The following is a 7,194-nucleotide window of genomic DNA, read 5'->3' as shown; positions in this document are numbered from 1 at the left end:
GTGAAATCGTGATACGGCGACCGGGCGGCGGACGACAGCCTGCATCAGCTGATCCACCGTCACCGCATCTCGAGACGTACGCAGGCCGGAGTCGACCTTTGAGGGAGCGTGAAGGTCGAACGCTTGAACGCCAGCGCATAGAGTCTTCGGTCGCCGACAGTGTTGCCCACGGCTCGCCAAACCTTCAAATTTCCTGGTAACCATGGTTGCGGAGGACGTTCTGTACAGCTACAACTGCAACCGTGGTGACTGCCGACTGGTGATAAATTAATCTCGGGCGGGCCCACGCATAGAAAATATAATAATATTATACCAAAATGGGAACATAACCAACGCTCCAGAGGGTAGAGATGGCGTTGCTTGCCGACTGCGGATCGCCGTTATCGCATATAATCTGTGGCTGTACCGCCGCGACCGAAACCGCATATTTAAATTTAACATACCTACTATAGTACTATACCCTAGGGGTGACGGTATTTTTTTTTCCTTCGATATTTCGGTATGATATTTTATACCGGTATGAGTCGGTATACCGAAAATATCGTTATACCGGTATTTTGGTTTGATATTTTCGATAATTCGGTATTTTCGGTATTCCGGTATTTTCAATATTATCGGTATTCCGGTATTTTCAATATTTTGGTTATACATATAATAGATTTTTAGATTATAGACTATAACTATCAATAACTATTATTTATAGTTATGGTTTAATTTATTATAAAAACAATAATATATTTTTATATTATAAAATTAATATGATTTAATTTACTTCTTATTATATTAATAAAAAAAATAAAATCACCAATCCATATTTAAATATTTTACTTTATTATTTTGACACAAATTTTGAGTTCATAGACAAAAATATAAGTTCTTCAGCGTAATCGGTTGAAAGAGATGATCTATGATCAGTTATAATATTGCCAGCACAACTGAACACACGTTCGCTTGGAACACTGGTACCCTGTATGCATAAATATTTTTTACCAAGAATGGCCAAAGTTGGAAATTAATTTTCATACACTTTCCACCACTTTAAAGGGTCTGAATCTAAACTTATAGGATCCATGTTCAGATATTTATTTAATTCGAGCAAGTTTAGATCAAGATGTGGGCGGCCGGATCTATATATTATGCAAAGCGCGGGTCAGACCGGTTCAGTCACAAGGGACACCGGTTGCAATAATGTACAGTTACAAATTGCTCAAAACGAATCGGTTTTGATGACCCGCGTATTCGGCGAAAATGAATAAATAGGCTGCCGCGTCGGTGCCGTGTTCTGTGACTGACTGGGCTGGCGGGTGTCCGCCGGTCTGCCACAGAACACGGGACCGGCCGCAACAAGGACGGCGACTCATGCGCGCCGTGCTGGCAGCTGGCCTGCAGTCTGCACGCCGGCTACTGCGCGCCCGCTGGTCGGTCACAGAGCATGGGACCGGCCGCATCGCATACGGACCTACGAGGCGGACGAGACCAAGCTTATAAATACGAGTGCGGAGCACCAAATCGTGTCTGTGCGTGTTCAACGGAGCTTTCTGCAGCAAGACCCGCCCAGGGCAGACTTGCACAGATGGACTTCATACAAATTACTACTACGATTCAAACCTAATATAAATTATATAATAATATTATTATATATATAATATTATTTGGTTACTGTCGCGGTACCTTTATTAATAAATTATAATATTTATTCTACATTGAATATTATACCAAAAATACAAAAAACTACAGTCCACTCAAATTTATTTCCTCGCCGGAACAGTGGTGTTGCATAGCAAGTCGGGGGATATTTTCGATTTGCGGAGCGGAGTGCCGCTAGCTGTGTAATCACTGCCCACATCATAAGAGCGTTAAAATAGTGATTTAATAAAAATATATTCTTAATCTAACAATATTATAAAATAATTTGTAACCATAATATTTTTTTTATTTTTAGTAATTAATCATTTTATTTAATTTAATTCTAAAAATTCTAATTTTAATTTTTAATTCTAATTCTAAATTAATTTTAATTTATGTTCTTAGCATAATTCAAATTCATTATCTGAATCTGATTCATCTGACGCCTGATTATCTAAAATATATTCATAGGTACTCAATTGCGCCTAGCGTATATAAACGTTAAATCGCAAACTTCGCAAATGTATAACTTCAAAACTAATCATTTCCGAAATTAATGTATTTTTGCACCATCGTTCTAAACTCGTCGAATTACATATGTTTAAAAAAAAAAAAATCGAAATTTTGAGGAGCCGCTAAACTAGATTTTTCCAAAATTTGAATTAAAAATTGAGAAACATAAAACTGACAAAACAAATTTCAAAGCGGTATGTAAGATTACAGGAAAATATAAAAGCGTAAATTCGTAAACTTTGAAAGACTATAACTTCCAAAATAATCATTTCCGAAAATTTAGTTTTACGCCATTGTTTTAAACTCGTGCCCGTAATGAAAATTTAAATTTTTTGATAGGTAAAATATACGTGCTACGCGCTGGAGTAGCACGCTAGTGTGGCGCGCATGCGTATAAACGCAAAATCGCAAACTTTGGAACGCTATAACTTCCAAAATAATGATTTGCACAAATTTATTTTTGCACCATCGTTCTTAACTCGTTGAAATACATGTTTCAAATAAAAAAAAAAATTGAATAAATCGCTTGGTAGCTAAGCTGCAATAATTGTTCCTTTTATAATAATATTATGATTATCATGGTTATGCGACATGAAACATCGGCAATTCGCGAGCAGTGGACGGCGAGCGTCGCGATTCGTCGACATAATATTTTTCCAACTCATTTCCGCAGTCCGCAGGTATAATAATATGTTATTATATTATAGTACAATAGTGCAGGGTCACGCGCAGTATTGCGGGGATACTAGGTAGATTCACTGCTGCAGTGGCTCCCAACCTTTTTTGACTCACGGCACCCTTAGTCATTTTCTAAATAATCTGGAGGCACCCTATACACTACTTCGGTTTCATTTTGCAGTGTTTCAAATAATTTCGCGGAACTCTAAAAAAAAAGTGCGTGGCACTCTGGTTGGAAGCCTCTGGTATAGTCCACACTCTACAGTAGGGGTCGCCAACCTTCTCCAACACGTGAACCACAGTGGAAATGTTGTCTGGTAATCATATACATATTCAGCTCATCTCAGCAGCTTGTAATGATATTATTATATAATCGTGTCGTGTGAGCTTTTAGTTAGGTCTAAGTCATGATAGGAAATTCACAATGAATATGACGTATAAATAGTTTTCATGAAGAGACACACATCCAACGAAATTATTGTTCCGAAACGGGATATTCCAACATACCTACTATTATTATAAATATTATGACCTCCATTATCACTGTCGTCAATTTTAAACTAAATTTCTTGATATTAGATAACGATATTATGTAATCTAAATAAACAACTTGTTTAAAAAATTGCGTTTGGTACGGTCGTGTACAGGTGTCTCGCCGCGTTTACTCCGTTCAGCAAACATAAACATTTTTTTACAGCTACTATGAGTAATTTCGTTTTTTTTATGTTTTAGTACCTAAACCTAATTAAATGTTATGCGATTTTTTTCGATTTGACTAAGTATACAATCTCAAAAACAAATATTTTTATACTGTAGAATAATATTATGATAGGATCGTGCGGTAGTAGGTCTCTTAATGAGTTCAGCGTAAGTACGTCTTGATTCTTCAGGTTTCTGTAAGCTATTCTCGTATAGACTGGTTGAAATATTATCATTTAAATAATAAGTTCCGCTAGGTAAAAATATGGGTGGAATTAAGTCAAAGGTCTTCTTTATAATATATAGATATTTATTCCCATTTTTGTTCTAACTGTTTATAAAAAAAAAAGTTTAAAGATGTTCTAAAACACAGTTAACTATCTTTGTTTGATGACTTTATTAAATTAACTGTTTTTATGTCTGCTGGAAATAGAAACATATGTGTAACTCAAAAAAATAATCGTAGTTACTTTAAATTATGATCAAATATTTATATGACCATTCTCCATACATCATAAAATAAAATGTATTCTCTTTTTAAGCATTTTTTTAAAAACTATTTAAGCTATTATGATATAAATGTCATCTTAAATTGTTATACCTAATAGAAGTTCAACAATATTAAAGATACATGGGCTCAATTTTCATATAAAGTTTAAATGTTGATGAAATTCATGAAAGTCCGAAAAATCATTAATCATTATAATATGGTTAAAAATGTAAAAAAATTTGATTGGAAATTTAAAACAAGGTTTCTCATAAGTATAGTAAGTATGCTGTAACCAATAAATACATGAACACAGTTCTTTTTACCTGATATTTTAAGTTCAAATTTAGACTTAATTTGATATTTAAACAAATAATAACAATTTTAGTTATTTTGTTATAATTTAAAATTATTATTCGTAGGAACTTGAAAGTATATAATTATATTTTATACACAGTACACACAAATACATTTTAAAATGCAATGTTTTTGGCCAAAGTAATTTAACCTACTGTATTAGTGTATTATTAGTGTTAAAATAAATTTCTTTAATAGCAACATTATCATAAAAATGTGTAGTCACTTAGTAATGTAGGATGACACACCGTTTTTGCTTTGAATCGTTTTTCATATGACTTAGGTACCTAACGATTGAATCATTGAATTAAAATTTAACACAACCATTAATATGACTTAGGTCATACACTCTTGAATAATGTAGACTATTACTCTATAATCTTAAATACTAGCAGTAGTTACTTTTAGTAATTTACTAAAATAGTATTTAAATATATTATGTATTAATTATTGCAAAATATTATTATTACCAGAAAAAGTTTAAGTCCTGTTTGTAAAAAAAATGTAAAATTTGTATATATTATTATATACCTCTATTCACATCTCATAAAGGTACACCGGTTAACTATTAATACATTCTTGAGATCAAATATCTCAATAGGTACATTATTTCATTGAAATTTGATACGTAATAAAAACATTGTTTTTAACTTTTCATGGGCCCTCAGAAGAGTGCGTTCAGCCGGCCCCATTATTCTGTTGAAATAAATAAAAATAAAAATACACTATTAATACAAAAAAGAAACAATATTTTAACAACATAATTTTTATTTTTATTGAGCCGAAAGAGGTTTGACACAAAATGGTCTAAATTTGATGATAATACATAAACAAAATGTATGTTTGGTGAAGCCAAAATATATGTGTTGTGACGCAAAGTGGTCTGAATTTGATAATATAAAAAAAAAATTTATGTTTGGTGAAGCCAAAATATATGTGTTTTGACACAAAGTGGTCTGAATTATTGATATTATATAAGCAAAAAAATTTATAATTGGTGAGCCGAAAGATGAGGTTTGACGCAAAATGGTCTGAAAATTTAACAATTTTGAACATGAAAAAATAATTAATAATAGAATATAAAAAAAAAAAAAAACACCAGACAAGACACAAAAGCAGGGGGATTGGTACGTGATGGCGAGGTGTGTGCAGATGCAAAGGCCACTGGTCACCTCCGTATGTTCTCGCGGCCGGTCCCTAAGGCGGACGAGTGTGATCGCTGGCGCGTTTGCTCGCGGGTGACGACCATCGTGACGGCGGGTTGGACCCGACCGCCTCGGCCGCGGGAGCGACATTGGACGATGATTGACGGCGAGCGGCTAGTGCGCGATGTTGTGCGCGTCGACGTTGCGCAGGTGCTAAAGACGACTGCTGTGACGGCGACGTTGGAGACACCAAAGCACTGAGCGAGCGAAGACAGCTATTTGGTGCTGCGGAATCGGCGGCGACCTGATGCGCGACTAGGCCGGCGGAATTACCACTGGACGAAAAGGGGAGAGAATCGACAGACCACAGCGCAACGCACTGCGGTCCTGATACCCTCCGTGATTTTCGTCCTGGCTTTCCGACTCGGCCGGCAGGACCACACTGGCCGAAAAGGGAAGAGAATCGTCAGTCCACGCCGCAACGCACCATGGTCCTGATCCTCTCCGTGATTTTCGTCCTGGAGTACACTATTTCATTTAAAACGGTTTTCACGACGTCGTTTATTTCAGGGGATTCCTTTTCGTCTATCTGCTGTTCTTCGTTCTGGTTGAGCTGTTCGTCGTTCTCGATGTGCTGTTCTTCGGCCTCGTTTTGCTGTTCTTCACTCTCATTGTGCTGCCCTTCGTCGACGGTCGATAATCTATCGATGATCTCGTCAATGAGACGTAGCGTGATGGTCAAATCCCTTAGGATTTCACCAATATCGATATCCGCGGTCGTGGTCATGATGTTTGATTTTCAGTGTGTATTTTTTCGGTTTTAGTGGAATAAGTATATATTATACTGTTGGAGACAAAATCGTAAGTGAATTATAAAAAACAATTTCGGGTTAAACAGTCACCGAAAATACAAACATTGCCCGGACGACGGGTACGACGTCGTTTATTGCTAGCCAGTGCAAGTAAAACCGCGTCGTTCATTGAACGGCTTATTTTCCAAAACATCATTATTATCGATACATACTTATGTCTACGGGTAGGTACCTATAATATTATATTATTTGCACGAGGATTCGTATTTCAAATTTGTATTTGTGCTCGTCTTATACTTTTAGGCGAAGTCTTTTAGATTCTGTGTGGAACGATGAATGTATCAATTGTTTTACAATGACGTGTCTTTTTTTTGTGTACGTGTACACGTTTTATAGTAGTAAATATGCTTAGGACTTTGAGGTTTTGGCTGATTTCTAATAAAATTTGCATTTAATTGTACTTTTATAAGGTGTTAATATATTCTTTGTTAAAATTGCCGTTTTTTTCGAACCTATCGATTATCTATTATCTGCAGTTAGAACTTGGAATAGTTATTAATAATTTCGTGTGGTATTTATTATTCTTCATGTTTAAATATCTTAATTTATAAATCTAAGAAATGAATCCTAGGTTTGTCGATATTATTTTTCTTCATATTATTATGTACTTTTGTGCGGCGATCAACAATAATATTATGTACATTTATTAGCCCTTAAAGTATTGTTACGCGAACACCCAAAAATATACCTGCTATAATACCATAATAATAAATTACGCATATAATAATAATATATTATTTAATTAGTAAACAAATAATTACATAAACGATACATATATTATTATAGTAAATAAATTGCAGTGATAACAACTCTCCTT

The sequence above is a fragment of the Acyrthosiphon pisum genome, chromosome A2, assembly GCF_005508785.2.
Source record: "Acyrthosiphon pisum isolate AL4f chromosome A2, pea_aphid_22Mar2018_4r6ur, whole genome shotgun sequence".
Lineage (NCBI taxonomy): Eukaryota > Metazoa > Arthropoda > Insecta > Hemiptera > Aphididae > Acyrthosiphon > Acyrthosiphon pisum.
The sequence above is the reverse complement of the archived record's forward strand: the minus strand, read 5'-3'. Positions refer to the sequence as shown.